At 42.4% G+C, this 19730-nt stretch overlaps 1 protein-coding gene and 1 pseudogene across 5 annotated transcripts in view; one reads left to right on the top strand and one right to left on the bottom strand.

The window, feature by feature from the left end:
* The window catches only part of TBC1D23 (TBC1 domain family member 23), an 82933-nt gene that overhangs the window by 41914 nt on the left and 21289 nt on the right, over positions 1–19730 (bottom strand). The window lies entirely within an intron of this gene.
* Positions 10768–13596, top strand: LOC307096323 (cytosolic iron-sulfur assembly component 2A-like; annotated as a pseudogene). The gene has a single exon. The product of its transcript is annotated as a cytosolic iron-sulfur assembly component 2A-like (transcript).

Below are 19730 nucleotides of genomic sequence, written 5' to 3'. Positions count from 1 at the left end.
GCAAAATAATACCACATCAAGTAAGTTATCAAGTAAATCAACAAGCAGTTATGTTCAGTCTATTATGTTTAAAAGAAAGTATGAAATACATTTTCTTTTCATTTGTATATGGTTGAAATAATAATTTTTAAAACTTCACAAAGGTATGAATTGTTTTTTTAGCCAGGAAATAACTACTTAAAGTAACTAATTTCTTCAGAATTCTCTAAAACTGAAGTTTCAGTCATTATTTATAATTTTAGTATAGAATATATAAGAAATCTGGAAAAATAAAAATCCATAACTCAGCTAGACAACTTCTAAAGCAGCGTAAAAGGCAGAGCGTCCCACTAGAATAAGAATTTTGTCAATTTGAAGAAAATAAATTATTCCCATTCCACATTCTCTCAATAAAGTGATGTAAATATTTCCTATTGACAGGATTCCAGAAATATCTATTTAAATGTATAAATTTCCTAAAGTGTTGCCCTCTTAAGGTAAAAAAAAATCCTATCTAATAAAGAGGGAATATGCTAATTGACCATCACTCCGTCACAAAGATGGCTGCACCCACAACTGAGGCCAAGTTCCCATAGAAGCCTTAACGAGCAATCAGCAGGGACCTGAGGCTACGCCCTCCCCCACCCCCGTGGGGCTTGACAAGGGACCTCAGGCTGCGCCCCCCACCCGCAGGGCTTTACAGGGGACCTCAGGCCGTGCCCCCCACCCGGCGGGGCTTGATGGGGGACCTCAAGGTGCGCTTCCCGTCCTGGTGCTGGGCTAGGGGACCTCAGGCCGCACCCCCCGCCCCAGCACCGGGCCAGGGGACCTGAGGCTGTGCCCCCCTGCCTGGCGGGGCTTGACAGGGGACCTCAAAGTGCACCCCCAGTGCTGGGTCGGGGGAACTCAGGCTGCGCACCCGCGCCCAGCAGGGCTTGACAGGGTACCTGAGGCTGTGCCCCACTCCCGGTGCCGGGCCGGAGGACATGAGGCTGCACCCGCCCCCGCCTGGCGGAGCTTCATGGGGAACCTCAGGCCATGCCCCCCCCACCCAGCAGGGCTTGACAGGGAATCCCATGCTGTATCCCCCACCTGGCGGGGCTTCACGGGGGACCTCAAGGCATGCCCTCCGCCCCGGTCTGGGCTGGGGGACCTCAGGCCATGTCCCCTGTCCTGGCACCAGGCCAAGGGACCTGAGGGTACGTCCCATGCCTGGTGGGGCTAGACAAGGGTGGGACTAGCTGGGTCTGGATCTAGCCCAATGGGGGGGGGCGGCTGGGTCTGGGTCTCACGCGATTATGAGGTGCATGTGGGTGGGCGGGACTTGACTCTGGGTCCTGAGGTGCGCCCCAGAATCTGACAGGAGGAAGGTTTTCATATACATTTTACTAATTTTCTTTTATTTCTGACACTTCTATTATAGAGAAAGGGCAAATAGCAATATTAAATTATTTCCTCTAATTAATCCCCTTTTAATGTGCACAAATTTCATGCACCGGGCCACTAGTAAATAAAAACATAATCACTTGGGATCATATCCAATGGAAAAGCAGCAATCAAACTGGAAAGGTTTCTTAACAAAGGTACTACCCTATCTAATAAAGAGGGAATATGCTAATTGATTCTCATGCTGTCGCAAAGATGGTGGCACCCACAGCCAATAAGGAGGGAATATGCTAATTGATTGCCATGCCCTCAAAGATGGCAGCGCCCACAGCCACAAGATGGCGGCACCCAGTCCCCTCAGCCCCACCAGCACGCCTGCCTCCAGAGTCCCCCAGTCCCCTCAGCCCCTCAGGTGCCCAGGGCTGGCCCAAGGCGCAGGCAAGCCTCGGATGTCAGCTTCCCAGCTGCCCAAGGCCGCCTGAGGCTCAGGTAACCAGGGCTGGCCGAGGCTTGCGCTGCCAGCAGAAGCAGCAGCAGAGGTGTGATGGGGGTGTCGCCTTCCCCTGATTGCCGGGTCGCCTCCTGCCCCTGAGGGCTCCCGGACTGTGAGAGGGGGCAGGCCGGGCTGAGGGACGCCCCCTCCAGTGCATGAATTTTCATGCACCGGGCCTCTAGTAAATTCATATGAACAAAAACATAACTAGTAACCACACAAGGTACATTTTATTCTTTTGCTCTATGTTCACCACAAGCATTGGACAGGAAAGTGAGGGAAAGAGATTTCAAGTCTACTGCTGCGGAACCCTTCAGACCTGTAGTTGATAAAAACTGGGGCTTATCTATTTATTCTATTCTAGCCAAAATTTATAAGACAGCCTGTTAGAATTTGAAGGATTTGTAACCATGAATAAAAGAATAATTAACATAATCTTTGAATAAATACCATATTTTTAATGATTAAATGTGTAAATGAACTGAAAACACCATTTAATGGAGATGGAATGATTTTACAGAATAAATGAAGAACTAGAATTTTTACATTTTTCAGTGCAAAATCCTTAGTTTTTTTTTGAAATTTCAGACAACAAAGTTAGTATTTTGAGGCAACAATGCCTAATCCTCACCATCCTTTTTATATCATAACTAGAGGCCCTGTGCACAAATTTGTGCACCAGTGGGGTCCCTCAGCTTGGCCTGCGGGATCGGGCTGAAACAGGCTCTCCAACATTTCCCGAGGAGTCCCGGATTGCGAGAGGGCACAGGCCAGGCCGAGGGACCTCACTAGTGCGTGACTGGGGCCAGGGAGGGACACAGGAGGTTGGCCAGCTGGGGAGGGACCGCGGGAGGGCTCCAGGGCATGTCTGGCCAGTCTCTCTCAGTCCCGATCGGCTGGACCCCAGCAGCAAGCTAACCTACCAGTTGGAGCGTCTGCCCCCTGGTGATCAGTGCACGTCATAGCGACTGGTTGACCAGTCAACTGTCTGCCCCCTGGTGGTCAGTGCACATCACAGCAAGCGGTTGAGCGGCCTTAGCATATCATTAGCATATTATGCTTTGATTGGTTGAACAGACGACTGGATGACCAGACACTTAGCTTATTAGGCTTTTATTATATAGGATAATGTACAAGCAAGCACATTTCTAGTGATACAACCATTGTTGGATTCTTGGATGCTGCCCCCAGGGAACCACAATCATAGTCTCCAGCAGTACAATCATGAGCAAGAAACCAGAAAATGCTCCACCTTAAGTACTAAAAGGCATTTCTCACAAACTAAATAATTAAAAGTAACATTATCTTCTAAGCAAGGTGTTTGAAGGTTCAGTTATCAGAACTTCAACATTACAAATGTGCTTGTAAAAGCAATTAAAGAACTGAAAATAAGTAAAGTTAAACAATTCATAAAAAGATCAAGTTTCTATCACAGAGACAGGGACTCTATGGCATCGAGCTCTCAAACTGAATTTTCCTTCCCCTAAACCAGTGGTCGGCAAACTCATTAGTCAACAGAGCCAAATATCAACAGTACAGCGATTGAAATTTCTTTTGAGAGCCAAATTTTTTAAACTTAAACTTCTTCTAACACCACTTCTTCAAAATAGACTCGTCCAGGCCGTGGTATTTTGTGGAAGAGCCACACTCAAGGGGCCAAAGAGCCGCATGTGGCTCGCGAGCCCCAGTTTGCAGACCACTGCCCTAAACCAAGTTTTCTTCTTTTGTGTTGGGAAGCACATGAGACTTGGTTGGAAAGTTGTAAGGAGGACATTCTGAGAAAAGGGAAGTATGTGGAAGGCTGCCTGCCCTGTTTATTGGAATTCCGACTTAGGGGAGTGCTGAAGGAGGTGCCCCTAATTATTCCTTGACCTTTCCAAACAAGTCTGTGCATGTTCAGACCCCCGAGTGTTTACTGGAATCCTTATTGCTTAATCTTTTGGGTATCCTTATTTAAAAGACACTACAAACACATGTGTCCTCCCAAGATTACTTACCCGGCTAACTATATCTAAAAGATAAACTTTATCTCAAACTACTGCTACAATAAAGGCTAACGAGGCAGGCAATTGAGGCTGCCTGGTCCCTTTGGCCAGGCCTTCCCTTAGACCTCTCTTTCACAGCAAACGTTGTATCGGAGTAATCCATTCATCCGTTGCTCAGGGTCTGCTGGCCAGACCCGGCACTTTTGAACAAGTAATACCTAATATTCAAAAGAAAAACACACATCTAGTGGGGTATGATTGGGTGGGCGGTGGTTTTTAAGTCTTCTTTGATTTGGGCAGCTCTTACTAACTAGCTAAAGTTGGTGAAAGTGTATGGGACATTCATACAGCTATTAAATGAAATAGAAAAATATAGTGCTTGTCCATTTACTCTAGTAAGTATAAAAAGTAAGCAATTGTCTCCTTTGCTCAGAAGGTTCAGGAGAAAGCACATCCAAAGTTTTTGGGATTGTAAAAAAGTAAAAATGCACCTCTTCCTGGCTCTGTGACATTGAAATTATCTATCTATCTATACAAAACCCTAAGCAATTGGATGACCAGCCGGTAGCTATGATGTGTGCTGACCACCAGGGGACAGACGCTCAACGCAGGAGCTGCCTCCTGGTGGTCAGTGTGCTCCCACAGCAGGAGCACCGCTCAGCTGATCGCTGGGCGCCAGACACTGGGCTCATGGCTGGGGAGCACAGCTGTGGCAGCACAAGACTCTCCCATGGACACTCCCCCTGTGCTCCCCTCCCCCATCCAGACCGGGACCGGGATTGGAACTGGCATCTGGACTGACTGGGTGTGAGCCCGCGGCCGCTTCTCGGGTGCCGCATGATGATGAGCGGCAGCTGCGCTGTCCTGGGCACGCCTGGGTATCACCCTAGGACTGGCGCATGGAGACAGCAGCAGAGTGGCAGTGAGCCTACCAAGAGGCAGCGGCGGCAGACACAGCTGGGCCGGGATGAGCAGGAGCAGTACGGCGCCTGCCTCTGATTCAGGCTCCTCCCCAGCCGCCTGCCACTTCACACACTACTTCGTGTTGGTGGGATCGATGCGGACAGCAGGCTGGAGCCCGATGAGCTGGCGGGTGAGGCTGGGTTGTGGCGGCGCGGAGGTCCACTGATTTCCTGTAAGCCAGGCCGAGGGACCCCACCAGTGCACAAATCTGTGCACAGGGCCTCTAGTGTTAGTATAATACTATAGGTTACTTTTGGTGATCTATAAATGACATATTTTCAAAACATAAATAAAACATAACAGAATTTCTCCTCATCTGATGTGGCAAAAGCATTGTAACCCAAGTTGCTTTAGAATTACAGCAAGGCAAACACTGTGAATAAACTTACATGAAGTAAGTTTAAGGTTCATATTCAAGCTAGCATCTGAATTAGGTTTTTCTTCCTCAACCAAATGTTGAGTAACTTCTAGCCTATGGAAGGGAGGAAGGGGGGCAGGATAGGGAATTTTCAAGCATTACCAAAATAAATATACATTCTAAATGCTTCTAGGATTAAATTCAATTTGAAATTTTTTAATTATTTTATGAATAAGCCACACATTAAAATTATGATTTTAAAAGCCACTAGATTATATTTTTGTGTTCCTGATACTTAAAGTTACAGAAATCTGGCCACTAGGAAAAAATAACTACGTGTAGCACTTTTTTCTAAATTCTGTTTTTCCTAAAGATGTTATAAAAAATCATTTTCCCTATAATTTCAAAATTTATGAAAACTTTCTTGTACACACACCAAACCACAGATGAAAATAAAGACTTGGTTCATCTAAAGCTTTTTTACATATGTCTTTCTGCACTTAAACCCCAACATCATCCTTCTCCATTCCTTCCCACCTTGCTGCCAGCCCCTGGCAACCACTGATTTTTTCAGTCTCTACACATTTATTTATTCTGCACATTTTATTTTTATTTCTTATTGATTTCAGAGAGGAATGGAAAGGGAAAGGGAGATAGAAACATAAATGATGAAAGAGAATCATTGATCGGCTGCCTCCTGCATGCCGCCTACCGGGGATTGAGCCCGCAACCTGGGCATGTGCCCTTGACTGGAATCGAACTCGGGACCCTTCAGTCTACAGGTCATCACTCTACCCACTGAGCCAAACTGGCTAGGGCGACTGCACATTTTAGTGTCTGGCTTCTTTTACTTATTAGCATGTTTTCAAGGCCTATCTATGTTATAGCATGTATTAGTACCTACTTTTTATTGTCAAATAATACTCTACTGCATGTATATACTATATCTGAATTATCTACTCATCAGTTAATAAACATTTGAGTTGTTTCAACTTTGGCTATTATGAGTTTCTTAAGTTTGAATATACATATCAATAGTTCAACTGGTTAAGTGTGTATATAGTACATATATTTTGTTGATTATTTATTCTTCCTAAGAAGGTCTAGAAAAATTTAAAAATCAAGTCTATAAAACTTCACACCCATTAGGATGCCTACTATTGAAAAAAAACACACAAATACAATGAGTATTGGTAAGGATGTGAAGAGATTGGAACCCTGTGCACTGCTGGTGGGAATGTAAAATGGTGTAGTCACTAAGGAAAACAATATGGCTATTCTTCAAAAAATTAAAAAAACAGAATCAACATGTGATCCAGCAATTCAACTTCTGGATATATACCTAAAAGAAGTAAAAGCAGAAACTCGAACAGATATTTGTACACCCATGTTCACAGCAACATTATTCAGAATAACCAAAGGTGGAAGCCATTTCAATATCCTTCAATGGATAAACAAAATGTGGCATACATATACAATGGAATATTATTTAGCCTTAGAAAGGAAGAAAATTATGACACATGCTACAACATGGATGCATCTTGAGAAAATTATACTAAGTAAAATAGAGCAGTCCCAAATGAGAAGTACGGTACAATTCCACTTATATGAGGTACAGAATGGTGGTTGCCAGGGACTGGAGGAAGGAGAGGAGGGAGGGAGGTGAATAGGAAGTATTTAATGGGTACAGCGTTTCAGTTGTATAAAATGAGAAGAGTTCTGAAGATTGGTTGCATAATAATGGGAATATACATACTGAACTGTACACTTAAAATGATTAACTTAAGTTTTTATGCACTTTATAATAAAAAAACTCTATTCAATATATCATAAAAGTTCATGAATTCAACCTTTAAAGTAAGATCTGAGATCCATTACTGGCCCAACTCAATAATCATATGATCTTAAGTAACATAAATAGAAACACAGTGCCTACCTTATACAGGTGGTTTATGCTTAAATTTCTGAACACAAGTCACAAGTGCAATACTTGGTATACAATCCTCCTATATAATAAAGAGGGAATATGCTAATTGACCATCACTCCGTCACAAAGATGGCTGCACCCACAGCTGAGGCCAAGTTCCCATAAGGAGCCTTAACGAGAAATCAGCAGGACCTGAGGCTATGCCCTCCCCCGCCCCCGTGGGGCTTGACAGGAGACCTCAGGCTGTGCCCCACACCCGGCAGGGCTTGACAGGGGATGTCAAGGTGCGCTTCCCGTTTTGGTGCTGGGCTGGGGACCTCAGGCTGCTCCCCCTGCCCCAGCGCCAGGCCGGGAGACCTCAGACTGTGCACCCAACCTGGCGGGGCTTGACAGGGACCTCAAGGTGCGCTTCCCGTCCTGGTGCTGGGCTAGGGGACCTCAGGCTGCTCCCCCTACCCCAGTGCCAGTCTGGGGGACCTCAGGCTGCACCCCCCACCCAGTGGGGCTTGACAGGGACCTCAGGCCTCGCCCACTGCCCCGATGCCAGGTTGGGGGACCTCAGGCCTTCGCCCCTGCCCTGCGGGGCTTGATGGGGGACCTCAAGGTGCGCTTTCCGTTCTGGTGCTGGGCTAGGGAACCTCAGGCTGCTCCTCCCGCCCCAGCGCCAGGCCAGGGGACCTCAGGCTGTGCCCCCCACCAGGTGGGGCTTGACAGGGGACCTCAGGCCATGCCCCCCACCCCAGCACCAGGCCGGGGGACCTGAGGCTGCGCACCCCTGCCTGGCGGGGCTTGACAGGGGACCTCAAGGTGCACCCCCAGTGCTGGGTCGGGGAAATTCAGGCCGCGGCCCCCGCCCAGTGGGGCTTGACGGAGGACCTGAGGCTGCACCCCTCTGCCAGTGGGGCTTGACGGGGGACCTGAGGCTGTGCCCCCCTCCCGGTGTCAGGCCGGGGGACCTGAGGCTGCGCCCCCCTGGCTGGCGGGGCTTCACAGGGGACCTCAAGGCACGCCCTCCTCCCTGGTCTGGGCTGGGGACCTCAGGTCACGCCTCCCATCCTGGCGCTGGGCCAAGGGACCTGAGGCTACGTACCCTGCCCAGTGGGGCTTGACAAGGGTGGGACTGGCCGGGTCTGGATCTAGCCCAATGAGTGGGAGGGGCCGGCTGGGTCTGGGTCTCATACGATTTTGAGGCACATGTGGGTGGGCGGGGACTTGACTCTGGGTCCCACGGTGCACCCCAGACTCTGACAGGAGGAAGGTTTTGATATACATTTCACTAACTTTCTATCATCTCTGACACTTCTATTACAGAGAAAGGGCAAAGAGCAATATTAAATTATTTCCTCTAATTAATCCCCTTTTAATGTGCACAAATTTTGTGCACTGGGCCACTAGTCCTATATAATAAAACCCTAATATGCAAATCGATCAAATGGCGAAATGACCGGTCGCTTATGATGTGCACTGACAACTAGGGGGCAGGCACTCAATGCAGGAGCTGCCCCCTGGTGGTCAGTGCGCTCCCACAGGGGGAGCGCCGCTCAGCCAGAAGCTGGGCTCATGGCTGGTGAGCACAGCTTTGTGGCGGGAGCCTCTCCTGCCTCTGCAGCAACACTAAGGATGTCCGACTGAAAGCTTAGGCCTGCTCCTGGGCCTAGTCTGGCAGTCAGACATCCCCCGAGGGCTCCCAGACTGCAAGAGGGCACAGGCCAGGCTGAGGGATCTCCACCCAACCCCCGAGTGCACAAATTTCATGCACCAGGCCTCTAGTTCTTCAATAAGCAGAAGCCATGAAAACAACTACTCTTAATATTATTGGACAGTAGCTAACTTTCATTACTATTATTTTTTTAATCCTCACCCAAGGATATCCTTTCCATCTATTCCTTTTTTCTAGAGAGAGAGGAGAGGGGGAAGAGAGAGGAAAAAAAATCTATGTGAGAGAGACACAATGATTGGCAGCCTCCCGCACCACCCCAATTGAAGATTGAGCCTGCCACTGAGGTATGTGCCCCTGACCAGCAATCGAAACCACAAAAGCTTTGGTCCGAGGACCGACACTCCAACCAAACCGTCCAGGGCAAACTTAACCTTTTTGTTATTGTAATATAATCATTTTAGAGAAATTGGACAATGTATAAAAAAAATTTAAAAACCAACCACAGCTGAAACCTGTTTGGCTCAGTGGATAGAGCGTCAGCCTGCGGACTGACGGGTCACAGGTTCGATTCCAGTCAGGGGCATGTACCTTGGTTGCGGGCACATCATCAGTGGGGGGTGTGCAGGAGGCAGCTGATCGATGTTTCTCTCTCATCGATGTTTCTCTCTCTCTCCCTTCCTCTCTGTAAAAAATCAATAAAAATATATTTTTTAAAAAACCAACCACAATTCCACTACTATGAAAGAACTACTATTCACATTCATTGAATTACTTTTCTTCATATACATGTATGTGTGTAAATGTGTGTGTGTGTGTGTGTACAGAGACATATATAAAACAAAACTGGGTTATCCTAATTATATAAATTTATATCCTGTAGGATTCACTTATCTATATTTTTCAAAAAAAGTTATGAACATTTCTCCAAGTCAATCAATACTCTTTATAATTTGGATTTTAATGGCTGAGTAATTGATTTGGCTATTCCTCTAGAGCTTGGTATTCAGGTACTTTCTAAAATTTCCTTGCATTAACCTTTCCCATTTATCCTTAGCACAAATTCCCTCAAGAATTATTCAATAAATATATTTTAACATTAAAAGATACATAATACAGACATAAAAATTTAGAATTATGGTGATATCCATTAGAACAAAAACCAAAAATTGTGAAAGGTGGCTACTTCTGAAAAATGAGATAGAAATGAGACTTTCACTCCTCACATAGCGTAAGTCAGTACAACATGAGTATAATACGTACTATATTTGTATGTACTGCTTGAATACTTAAATAATATTTATGAATTCCTCTTTAACATTTATAGCCTTCACCAAGCAATTGGGGATGAGTAAAATGATTCAGTTACAATCATGTTAAAAAGCAATCCTATATAATAAAGAGGTGATATGCAAATTGACCATCACTCCAACACACAAGATGGCCACACCAATGTGGTCAAAGATGGCCGCCCCCATGCGGACACAAGATGGCCAGCAGGGGAGGGCAGTTGTGGGCGATCAGGGCAGCAGGAGAGAGCAGTTGGGAGGAACCAGGCCTGCAAGGGAGGGCAGTTAGGGTGACCAGGCCTGCAGGGGAGGGCAGTTGGGGGCGACCAGGCCTGCAGGGGAGGGCAGTTAGGGGTGACCAGGCCAGCAAGGGAGGGCAGTTAGGGGTGACCAGGCCAGCAAGGGAGGGCAGTTAGGGGCAATTGGGCTGGCAGGGGAGCAGTTAGGTGTCAATCAGGCTGGCAGGGGAGTGGTTAGGGGGTGATCATGCTAGCAGGCGGAAGCAGTTAGGTGCAATCAGGCAGGCAGGCGAGTGGTTGGGAGCCAGCAGTCCTAGATTGTGAGAGGGATGCCCAACTGCCCATTTAGGGATCAAGAGAGAGATCGGGCCTAAACAGGCAGTTGGACATCCTTCGAGGGGTCCCAGATTGGAGAGGGTGCAGGCTGGGCTGAGGGACACCCCCCTCACCCCCGTGCACAAATTTCATGCACCAAGCCTCTAGTGGTTATTATAACTATGATGGCTAATGTAAAAAAGATATAACAACAAGTGTTGGTATTAATGTGGAGAAAATGGAACCCTCATACCCTGCTGGCAGGAATGTCAAGCGGTGCAGCCATTTTGGAATTCAGTTTGACAAAACCTCAAAATGTTAAAAATAAACTTACAGTATGACCCAGCCACTCTACTAGGTAGATACCCAAGAACACTCAAAACATACACCCACAGAAACACTTCTACATGAATCACGAAATATTACACTTCATACCCTTTATGGTGGCAAGGATTTTAAAAAAAAAGGCAAGGATGTGGAGAAGTTGTGCATTGCTGGTGGGAATGTAAAATGGTGCAGCCTCTGTAGAAAAGTTCAGAAGTTCCTTAAAAAGTTAAATATAGAATTACCATTTAATCTAGCAATTCCACTTCTGGATATATATCCAAAAGCACTAAAAGCAAGGACTCAAACAGATATTTGTAAATCCATGTTCATAGCAGCATTATTCACACTAGTCAAAAACAACCCAAATATTCATAGGAATAATGGGTAAACAAATTGTGGGACATACAAACAATAGAATATTAATCAGCTTTAAAGAGGAGAAAATTCCTGCATATGCTATGCAACATGGATAAACTCTGAAGACAAATGCTAAGTGAAATAAATCAGTCACAAAAGGGCAAATATTAATTCCCTGCTCCCCTGGACACGTTTAGGCTGGTCTTGGCCCGTTTGGAGACCAGGAAGTTGATCAATCACGAGGCCAGCGTGAAAGACAGTTGCTCAGGTGGGACAGTTGCCAGGGATGGCGGAGCGTGAGGATGAAGCAGGTGTCTGGGCTGCTCTCCCGGATGCTGAGCACAGGGTCCCGTGGTTCTCGGGCCTCTTAAGCGGGGAGCTGACCAGCAGCCCCGGATCATGGAAGAGAAAGCGCCTGAGGTTTATGATTTGATTCGAACTATCTGGTACCCAGAGAGCCAATACTATGGAAGAACTGGAAGTGGTAACGGAAAGTTGTGTGGAGGTTCAAGAGATAACTGAAGAGGACTATTACTTCAACAGTATTTACCATTTAAACTTCAGCTGGAAATTTACATTCCTGAAGGAACCCACTCAACAGAGGAAGATATCAATAAGCAGATAAATGACAAAGAGCGAGTGGCAGCTGCAATGGAGAACCCCAACTTACAGGAAATGGTAGAAAAGTGTGTCCTTGAACCTGACTGATAGCTGTTTTAAGAGCCACAGAACTTTGTTTGATATGTTTGTTTAAACGCCTTGTAAAATGTAAAAGACTCATGTTTAATACATAGGTGATTTATACCTCCAAGCATTTTTTTAAAAAGATGATTTCCAAGCAAGATAAAGTAGTACCTAGTTTGTTCACTGTATAACATTCTCAGGATGTGTAACACTTAAATGATCAGACAGAAAAATTTTTCTAGTTATTATGCGTAAGATAAGTTGCTATTTTTCTGATGCCTATTCTGATACAACTGCTTTTCATGTCAAATAATTACTGTGTCCAAATGTATTCAATTTAACTCATTATTCTGTAAAAAAAAGAAAGAAAAAGGGAAGAAGGAACACAGGCACACCAAATAAAAATGGCTACAAGCAAGTACCTATCAATAATAACTTTAAACGTAAACAGACTAAATGCTCCAATCAAAAGACATTGAGTGACTGAATGGATAAGAAAACATAACCCATATATATGGTGTCTACAAGACACCCACCTCAGAACAAGGGACTCATACAGACTGAAAGTGAAGGGATGGAAAAATATCTTTCAGGCAAATGGGGTAGCATAAAAAGCTGGGGTAGCAATACTTACGGGGTAGCATAAAAAGCTGGGGTAGCAATACTTATAACTGACAAAATAGACCTCAAAGTGAAGGCCATAACAAGAGATAAGGAAGGCCACTTCATAATACTAAAGGGATTGATACAACAAGAAGATATAACCCTGATAAACATATATGCACCCAATGCAGGAGCACCCAAATATATATAAAAAACTCCTGGAAGGTATCAAGGGAGAGATAGACAACAATACAATCATAGTAGGGGACTTTAATATCCCACTGACATCACTGGATAAATCCTCCAGACAAAAAAATCAGCAAAGTAACAGCAATCCTAAACGACTCACTAGATCAAATGGACTTAACTGACATCTTCAGAACATTTCACCCCAAAGCCACAGAATATACGTTCTTCTCAAGTGCACATGCGACATTTTCAAAGATAGACCACATACTGGGTCACAGACAAAGTCTCTCCACATTCAAGAAGATTGAAATTATATCAAGCATCTTCTCAGACCACAATGGCATAATATTAGAAATAAAGTACAATAAAAATAATTTAAAAAATCCGAACACTTGGAAGCTGAATAGCATGATATTAAACAATGATTGGGTTACCAGAGAGATCAAAGAAGAAATTAAAAACATCCTGGAAACAAATGACAATAAAAACACAACAATCCAAAGTCTATGGTACACAGTGAAAGCGGACCTGAGAGGGAAGTTCATAGCTTTACAGGCCTACCTCAAAAAAAACAAGAAAAAAAGGTAGTAAATCATCTAACTCTAAAACTTAATGAATTAGAAAGAGAGCAACAAGCAAAGCCCAGAGTGAACAGAAGGAGTGCGATAATAAAGATCAGAGCAGAAATAAATGACATAGAGACCAAAAAAATAAAAAATACAAAAGATCAATGAAACCAAGAGCTGGTTCTTTGAAAGGATAAACAAGATTGATGAACCTCTAGCTAGGCTCACCAAGAAGCAAAGAGAGAGGACCCAAATAAACAAAATCAGAAATGAAATAGGCGAAATAACAACAGACCCCACAGAAATACAAAGGATTGTTAAAAAATACTATAAACAACTCGAATCCAACAAACTAAACAAACTAGAAGAAATGGACATATTCCTAGAAAAATACAACCTTCCAAAACTCAATCAGGAAGAATCTAAAAATCTCAATAGGCCGATAACTATGGAGGAAATTGAAGCAGTCATCAAAAAGCTCCCAGCAAACAAAAGCCTGGGGCCAGACAGCTTCACAGGAGAGTTATACCAAACATTCAAGGAAGAACTAAAACCTATCCTCCTCAGACTATTCCAAAAAATTCAAGAGGAAGGAACACTTCCAAGCTCATTCTATGAAGCCAGCATCACCCTAATACCAAAACTAGATAAAGACAACAGAATGAAAGAGAATTACAGGCCAATATCCCTCATGAACATAGATGCCAATATCCTCAAAAAATTCTAGCAAATCAGATCCAGCATTACATCAGAAAGATCATACACCATGACCAAGTAGGATCTATCCCAGGGAGGCAAGGATGGTACAATATCCGTAAATCAATAAACATGATACATCACATAAACAAATAGAGAGATAAAAATCACAGTCATATCAATTGATGCAGAAAAAGCATTTGACAAAATCCAACACCCTTTCTTGATAAAAACCCTCAGCAAAATGGGAATAAAGAGATCATACCTCAACATAATAAAAGCTTTATATGACAAACATACAGCCAACATCATACTGGTACTTACTGGGCAAAAACTAAAACTATTTCACCGAAGAACAGGAACGAGACAGGGATGCCCACTTTCACCACTCCTGTTCGACATAGTGCTGGAAGTGCTAGCCATAGCAATTAGACAAGAAGGAGAAATAAAGGTATCCAAATTGGAAAAGAAGAAGTAAAACTGTCCTTATTTGCAGATGACATGATACTGTACATAGAAAACCCTAGAGATGCCATCAAAAAAATGATTATACTTAATAAATGAATTCAGCAATGTAGCAGGATACAAAATTAATGCCAAGAAATCTATGGCATTTTTATACACCAATAGTGAACTTACAGAGAGATTAAAAAAACAATCCCATTTATCATTGCACCAAAAAAATTAAGATACCTAGGAATAAACTTAACTAAGGAGGTAAAAGACCTGTACCCAGAAAACTACCGGACACTGGAAAAAGAGATAGAGGAAGACAAACAGATGGAAGAATATACCGTGTTCATGGATTGGTAGAATCAACAACATTAAAATGTCCATACTACCCAAAGCAATCTATATATTCAATGCACTTCTTACGAAAATACCAATGGCATATTTCACAGACCTAGAACGAACTCTCCAAAAATTCATCTGGAATAAAAAAAGACCCTGAATAGCTGCAGCAATCCTAAGAAAGAAGAACAAGGTAGGAGGGAACTCAATACCAGATTTCAAGCTATATTACAAAGCCACTGTTCTCAAAACTGCCTGGTACTGGTACAAGAACAGACATATAGAACAATGGAATGGAATAGAGAACCCAGAAATCGACCCAAACCACTATGCTCAATTATTATTTGACAAAGGAGGCAAGAACATAAAATGGAGTCAAGACAGTTTCTTCAATAAACGGTGTTGGGAAAATTGGACAGATAACATGCAAAAAAAAAAGAAAGAAAGAAAGAAACTAGACCACCAACTTACACCATACACAAGAATAAACTCAAAATGGATGAAGGACTTAAACATAAGATGGGAAATCATAAAAATATTAGAGGAATCCACAGGCAGCAAAATCTCAGACACATGCCGAGGTAGTATCTTCACCGATACAGTTCCTAGGGCAATGGAAACTAAAGAGAAAATAAACACAAATGGGACTACATCAAAATAAAAAGCTTCTGCATAGCAAAAGAAACCATCAACAAAACAACAAGAAAGCCCACTGCATCGGAGGACATATTTGCCAATGTTATCACCGATAAGGGTTTAATCTCCAACATTTATAGGGAACTCATACAACTTAACAAAAGGAAGATAAACAACCCAATAAAAAAAAATGGGTAACGGACCTAAATAGATACTTTTCAAAAGAAGACAGAAGGAAGGCCAAGAGACATATGAAAACATGCTCACTAATCATCCGAGAGATGCAAATCAAAATGACAATGAGGTACCATCTCACACCTGTCAGAATGGCTATCATCAACAAATCAACAAATGACAAGTGCTGGTGAGGATGTGGAGAAAAAGAAACCCTCCTGCACTGCTGGTGGGAATGAAGACTGGTACAGCCACTGTGGATAACAGTATGGAGTTTCCTCAAAAAACTAAAAATGGAACTCCCATTTGACCCAGTAATACCACTTCTAGGAATATATCCCAAGAAAACAGAAACACCAATCAGAAAGGATATATGCACCCCTATGTTCATAGCAGCACAATTTACAATAGCTAAGATTTGGAAACAGCTTAAGTGCCCATCAGCAGATGAGTGGATTAGAAAATTGTGGTACAGCTACACAATGGAATATTACGCTGCAGTAAATAAGAAGAAATTCTTACCATTTGCAACAGCATGGATGGGACTGGAGAGCATTATGTTAAGTGAAATAAGCCAGTTAGAGAACGATAAATATCACATGATCTCACTCATTTGTGGAATATAATGAACAACATAAACTGATGAACAAAAACAGACTGTCAAACCTCAGAGGGAAGGTAGGGAGGGTAGGGGTAAGGGGGAGAGATCAACCAAAGGACTTGTATGCATGCATATAAGCCTAACCAATGGACACAGACAACAGGGGTGTGAGGGCATGAGTGGGGGGTGGGGAGGGTAATGGGGGGATAAGGACACATATGTAATACCTTATTCAATAAAGAAAAAAAATAAAACTTTAAAAATTAAAAAAGGGCAAATATTGTATGAGTTGACTTATATTAGGTACCAAAAACAGGCATAATTCTTAAGAGACAGAAAGCAGAATAGAGGTTACCAGGGACTGGAGGTAGGGAGACTGGGGGTTACTGTGTATTGTTTGAGATGATGAAAAATTCTTGAAATGGATAGTGGTGATGGTTGTATAATATTGTGAATGTACTTAGTCTCACGGAAGTGTACACACTAAAATGGTAAATTTTATATTATGCATATTTAACACATTAAAAAGGCAACAACAAAAACGTCATATATGAATTTTTGCAACATAATTCGTGATAGCACCAAAGCAGAAATAATCCAAATGTCATGTAATATATTCATACAATGGAATATCACTCAAGAATAAAAAGTAATATATAAAGTACTGATTCATGCAATACATGGATGAACCTTAAAAACAGTATGCAAGTGAAAGAAACCAGAAAAAGGCCACGTTTTGTATGATTCCATTCACATGAAATGTTCAAAATAAGCAAATGGATAGAGATAGTAGACCAGTGGTTGTCAGGGATCTGGGGTAACAGGGGAATGAGAATGACTGTGAATGGGCATAGGGTTTCTTTTTGGGATAATGAAAATATTCTAAACTAAGATAATGATGGTGACTGCCCAACTCTATGAAAATACTAAAGCCACTAAACTATACCTTTTAAATAGGTGAGTTTTATGATACACGAATTATATCTTCACTAAAAATGTTCCCCAAAAAAGCAACTCTTCAGAAAAAGTTTAAGAGCTCCTTAATTTAGGACAGTGATGGGCAACCTTGTGAGCTTGGTGTGTCAAACTTCGCCAAAACACTGAGCATAACTCGGGTAGTGTGTCACTTTGAGGAAAAAAACATTATTTTGCGATATTTATAGTTTAAATAACATAAATGTATAATTGTTATATATAATTGTATTTAATAAACCAAAAACTAAATATTTAACTTACCTGCTTAGTGACTTCTTTGTTCATCCGTCAGTTGGTTTCTTTTGTTGGTCTTGATATTATTTAGCTTGTGTGGGGTGCCATGAACTAAGATAAGTGAGGGGGAGGGGGAATTCTTTAACTAACCTGCCTATTAGTGACTTTTTTGTTGCTGAATTTCATTGGCTAAATCTTCAATTGAAGGTTGGTATTTTGTACACTTCAGGCCCAAGCAAGAGCTACTAACTTCATCTGTCAATCTGTTTCTTTTGTTGGTTTTGATATTATTTAACGCTGAGAATAAGGCCTCACAAAAGTATGTAGAGGGAAAAATTGTGAGTAAAGCCATTGCTATATTTTTCAGGGTGCTAAAAGTGTCTGGTAGTCGGTTCCAGGCACTCCAAATTTCCTGTTCGTAGTGGCACTCTTCTGATTCTCCAAGTGGCACCTTTCTAGATTCTCAAGCTTTGACCTCAAGTTGACAAACACCTGAGCCCAGATACTGTCTTGAAATTCTGCAAGTTGCATCTCCAAATCATCAATTTGCATCCATTGGAAACCATTTAATTCCAAACTACTATAGACTACTACATCAGGATACTTAATTATTTTCATGGTCTGTTCTAGACTTCTAAATTGACTAAATCTATCACTAAACTGGTCAAGTAACGAGTCTAAAACATGCTGGTACTTCATATGCAAGAGTTCCATTTCATTTTGTACAGCTGCACTGGTCTTCTCAAAATACTTTGTTACTCAAGGAAAATACTTATAAGTTTTAGTTTCTACATCTCGCTTGAAAATTTTAACTTTACTTTCAAAAGCTTTTATGTATCAAAACATAACGTCAATACTTTTGCCAAAACCTTGTAACTTTAAGTTCAGTTCATTAATATGAACAGAGATCTGTAAACAACATCAGGGTGTTGACCCACTTATCATCATTAAGCTGAGGAAAGTTTCCCAGATCCTTATCATCAAGAAATACCTTAATTTCTTCAAAGCACTCCACAAAGTGCTCAAGAACTTTGCCTCAGCTCAGCCATCTTACATTATTGTACATCAGCAGTCCACTGTAGGTGGAATCAACCTCCAGTAAAAGTGCCGAAAATTCTCGCTTGTGAAGGGGGTGAGCAGCTATTAAACTAACTATTTTTGTAACAACTGACATTAAGTCGTTTAAGTCGGTGAATCCTGCCTTGGCACATAAAGCCTCCTGATGGATAATACAATGAAAAGGCACAATCGGATGTCCAATAGCTTCTGTAAACAATTTGAGAAATCCGACTTTTTTCCCCACCATATTTGGTGCCCCATCTGTCGTCACTGACACAACTTTAGAGCTATCAATGCTTAGGTCACGAAATGTTTGTATAACAACCTTACATATTTCGCTTTCTGATTTACTTGTTGACACTGATACTAACTTTATCAACTCTTCTCTCATTGTGAGACCATCAGAATATCGACCATTAATGGCCAACTGAGCATGTGATGTGACATCAGTAGTTTCATCAAGAGAGATCAAAAAATATTTACACTTCCTTATGTCTCTCTTTAATTGATGTACGTTTGTGTTCAGTCTCATTATTCGGTCTTTTATGATATTTCTACTGAGTAGTAACTCAGATATTCTCTTAATAATTTCATCTTTATTCCGCATATCGTGAAATAGAACTGGTGCACATCTTAGGAGAGTTTCTTTAATAAATTCTCCCTCAGTGAGTGCTTTTCCATGCTGAGCTATAGAGTGAGCAATGCTCAAACTTGCAGATGTTAAATTTGTAGAGCCTTTCATAAATTTAAGGATGGAATTAGATTGGCTCTTATAAAGGTGTAGCTGCCTGGAAATGTATTCCTTCCTTTCATCCTCACTTTTTTCCAAGAGCTGGGAATGATTAGTTTCAAAATGTCTATTTATATTCCACATTCTACTTACTACTGTTTCAGTACATAGAATGCAAAATGATCTGCCATTTTTTTCTATAAAGCCATACATCTTGGTCCATGTCTCTTAAAAGGGTCGGCCACTGCTACTACCACTTCCTTTACTTAACCTTAGTTTTTTATTTTTTGGGTTCTCCATCAGGGGGGCAGTGGCAGAAGATAGAATTATAGATAGCTTGTTAGGCCTGCAGGCAATTAGGGGTTAACTAGCCTAACTAACCACAAAATGGTGCATATAAGGGTCTTTTAGGAAAGGGCAGGGTTAATAAGCAGAAATAGGGGTTAATAAGGTTGCACAACAGTAATAGTGGTGAAATGGAGTCTGCACTATGGAGCAAGATGGTGTTCCTTATGT

This window comes from Cnephaeus nilssonii, assembly GCF_951640355.1.
Source record: "Cnephaeus nilssonii genome assembly, chromosome: 3".
In the NCBI taxonomy this organism is placed as follows: domain Eukaryota; kingdom Metazoa; phylum Chordata; class Mammalia; order Chiroptera; family Vespertilionidae; genus Cnephaeus; species Cnephaeus nilssonii.
This window is presented reverse-complemented; position numbering and strand designations above follow the sequence as displayed.